The sequence below is a fragment of the Lutra lutra genome, chromosome 3 (genome assembly GCF_902655055.1).
Source record: "Lutra lutra chromosome 3, mLutLut1.2, whole genome shotgun sequence".
In the NCBI taxonomy this organism is placed as follows: Eukaryota; Metazoa; Chordata; class Mammalia; order Carnivora; family Mustelidae; genus Lutra; species Lutra lutra.
In genome coordinates, this window is record NC_062280.1 from 112,913,289 (window position 1) to 112,917,189 (window position 3,901).

General features: G+C 41.2%; 1 pseudogene; it reads left to right on the forward strand.

The window, feature by feature from the left end:
- The first annotated feature begins 409 nt into the window (after nt 1-409).
- On the forward strand, nt 410-1,223 carry LOC125096081 (small ubiquitin-related modifier 3-like; annotated as a pseudogene).
- Nucleotides 1,224-3,901: the final 2,678 nt, after the last annotated feature.

Consider the following 3,901-nt stretch of genomic DNA (forward strand, 5'->3'; position numbering starts at 1 on the left):
CAAGAATGGTCATTTAGGGGTGCCTGGGTGAACCAGCCAGTTAAGTGTCCAACTCTTGGCTTCAGCTCAGGTCATGATCTCAGGGTCATGAGATCAAGCCCTGTGTAGGGCTCTGAGCTCAGCTTGGAGTCTGCTTGAGATTCTTTCCCCTCCCTCTCCCTCCTCTGCTCCTTCCCCCACTCACTCTTTCTCTCTCATTCTCTCTCTCTCTCTCAAATAAATAAAATCTATCAAAATTTTAAAAAAGAAAGAAAAGAACGGTCGTTTACCACAGGCCTTCCTGAGTTTGCTCTGCTGCAAGTCTTCATAAGAAACCTCAGGTCATACTTCCAGAAGCTTCCGGTGCACTCGTCCAGTGCAGACCTGGAACCTCTTTTGTGAAGCAGCAGCTGAGACTCCAGTGCTCACCATGGCTGACAAAAAGCCCAAGGAGTCAGGACAAGGACAACAAACACATTAATGTGAAGGTGGCAGGACAGGATGGTTCTGTGGCACAGTTTAAGATTAAGAGAGAGACACCACTTAGTAAACTGATGAAAGCCTATTGTGCACGGCAGGGTTTGTCAAGGAGGCAGATCAGATTCTGACTGGATGGGCAGCCAATCAACGAAACAGACGTCACTGCACAGCTGGAGATGGGGGACTAAGATGTAGGTGATGTGTTCCAGAAGGGGACAGAGCATCTGCCACAAGGGGAACCTACTGCTTCACTCCAGACCAAGAAGACATTCTCAGTGAGAGAACCACAATCTGGTTCCACATATCCTGACCACTACAGTAGAAGTTTTCTCAATTCTTTCATTTTCCCCTTCCCCATTCCTTCATCGTACATGAAGTAACTGTGTGTGTGCACAAGCATACTGCATATTTTTAAAATCTAAATGGCCAATGGTATTTTTGGATCGACCTCAAAAGGAGATGGGATGGGGAAAACACGGGTTCTGTGAGAATACCCCCTTCTCTCCATTAGGGGCATGTTCATCCAGCTCTTATCTCTATATTCCCTAAGTTATTTTGCACTCACTGTTTAACAATAAAAGAACAACACAAAAATCTTTATATACCTTGTTTGGAGAATTTCAAAGTTTTTCATTTATCACTGTAACATCAAGGACAATTCAATAACTTTTTTTACGTAGCTGTTTCATGTAGGGAAATCTGTCTTTAGGAATAAATTACTCCAAGAGAAATGAATCCTAGATCAGCTTTCCCTTCAAGTCAAGTGTCTTGTTTAAAGTTTTTTTTTTTTAAGATTTTATTTATTTATTTGACAGAGAGTGAGATCACAAGTAGGCAGAGAAGCAGGCAGAGAGAGAAAAGGAAGTAGGCTCCCCACTGAGCAGAGAGCCTGATGCGGGGCTCCATCCCAGGACCCTGGGGTCATGACCTGAGCCAAAGGCAGAGGCTTAACTACTGAGCCACCCAGGTGCCCCAAGTGTCTTATTTAAATAAACTTCTTATTTAAAAAAAAAATAAAAATAGAAGTGGGTGCCTGGGTGGCACAGCTGGTTAAGTTTGGGCCTTCAGTTCAGTCATGATCCCAGGGTCCTGGGATTGAGCCCCATTTCGGGCTCCCTGCTTCTCCCTCTCCCCTTCACTTGTGCTCTATCTCACTATCTCTGTCATTATCTCTCAAATAAGTAAATAAAATATTTTTAAAAAAAATAAAAATAAAGAGGTTGCCTGGGTGGTTCAGTCAATTAAGCGACCGACTCTTGATCTCAGCTCAGGTCTTGAACTGAGTCATGAGTTCAAGCACCACGTGGGCTCCATGCTGGATGGGGGACCTACTTAAAAAAAAAAAAAAAAAGAATAAAAATTTTAAAATAAAATAAAAGCTTCTAGAAGTGGGGCGCCTGGGTGGCTCAGTGGGTTAAAGCCTCTGCCTTCAGCTCAGGTCATGATCCCAGGGTCCTGGGATCGAGCCCCGCATCGGGCTCTCTGCTTAGTGGCGAGTCTGCTTCCCCCTTTCTCTCTGCCTGCCTCTCTGCCTACTTGTGATCTCTGTCAAATAAACGAATAAAATCTTAAAAGAAAAAAAAAAAAAGCTTCTAGAAGCTAAGAAATCAAGAACCTGCCACCAGATTTCATCTACAGTACCTACAGACTTGGGGGAATCTTCTCTTTTCAAGGCTTGCAAAATATCCTAAAGCTCTTGGGCCTGCCAAGAGGTGACCTTCCCTACTCACCTGCAAAGCCAGGAACCAGACCAGTGTTCCAGAGTTTTGTCAGCACTGGCTCCACGAAGTCAACCTTAGCTTCTTAAAAGTGTCTTGTCATGTATGATTAGATGCTCATCGTTTTCAAATATGGCATTCCAGACAACACTTCGGATCCATAGCCGTTATTTCCAATTACATCCTGTTAATGAGGACAGATTCTTACTGACTTTATGACAATAACTTACACTGCTAAGAAAATTAGTGTTCAGTAAGAGTTCTGAATCTGGCGGGGATAGGTAGGGGAAAAAAAAGATGTCATTTATAAATGGAAGATTTCTGTTTGTAAAATCATAGTCTACTAAATTGTTTCAAGTAGCAGATAAAAGAAAAGAGAAATGAGCTCATTATATAGACAAAATAATTATATACATAATTAACCGTATTTTCAAAAAAGACTAGGCAAGAACAAATGTTTTGTGGTTTTCTAGGTATCCTCTGGAAAATTCAAAGACAAGTTCAGGCACAGAAGATACCATGATGGAGCATCATTCTCAGACAGAACATTCCAGGTTAGACCTTGGAAATTTTATCTTATTTATTTTTATCCTTAGGATTCAATCTTGGGAAGGCAAAATCAGAGTTACCAGATCTAAATACTTAAGATAGGAATCAAATCATGGGGTGCCTGAGAAACAATATTTTACTATTCATTTTAAAGTGATGATAAAACATTAAAGCATTTTTAGAAATAAACCTTCAAGATAATCTGATTGCAGAGAACCTTGGCCCACATTCCCAAATGAGGAACTTTTAATTTTTAATATATCTTTAACAAAGATATATTAATCAATATAAACCAGAGAAGGCTATCCTGGTGAGATAAATCCTTTTTTGTTGCCTAGGTACATTAAATAACAGAGTAAGTAATCTTGTATCTCATAGGTGAGGGCATCAGCAGTAAACCAAGGCAACATCCCATCAGAGTGAAAAAACTTTGCTAAGATTTTAATTTTTCAAACTTGAGTATTATAAAAATAGGCACAATTCATTTCCAAATTTTGCCTTTCATTTCATTCTTTTATATTCTGGGACAAACAGATGCTTTAGACCAACCTCAGGCTATCTGTTCAGGCTGCTATAACAAAATCCCATGGGCTGAGTGGCTTATAAGCAACAGACATCTATTTTCCACAGTTCTGGAGACGGGAAGTCTGAGATCAGGGTGTCAGCACAGTACGGTGGGGGACCCCATCTGGGTCAGAATTCTCCTATCCTCACAGGGTGCCAGGGGCAAGGAATCTCCCCAGAGCCTATTTTATTTTGTTTATTTTTTAAAGTCACGACACTAAGAGGAAACTTTTATTTTAGTGTCTTTTCAGTCCTCAACTATATATGTATATATATGTGAATATGATGGGAGGGATGTGTAAAACAGGGGAAGGGGACTAAGAGTACACATACCATGATGAGCACTGAGTAATATACAGAATTGTTGAATCACATATGGGACACCTGAAACTAATATATAATACTCTAAGTTTAAAAAAAAAAGAAAGAAAGAAAGAAAGAAAGGGGCGCCTGGGTGGCTTGTCAGTCAAGGGTCCGGCTCTTGGTTTAGCTCAGGTCATGATCTCAGGACCCTAGGATGGAGTCCTGTGTCAGGCACCACACTCAGTGGGGACTCTCCCTGAGGATTCTCTCCCTCTCCCTCTACCCCTTCCCCTGCTCTCTCTCTTTTT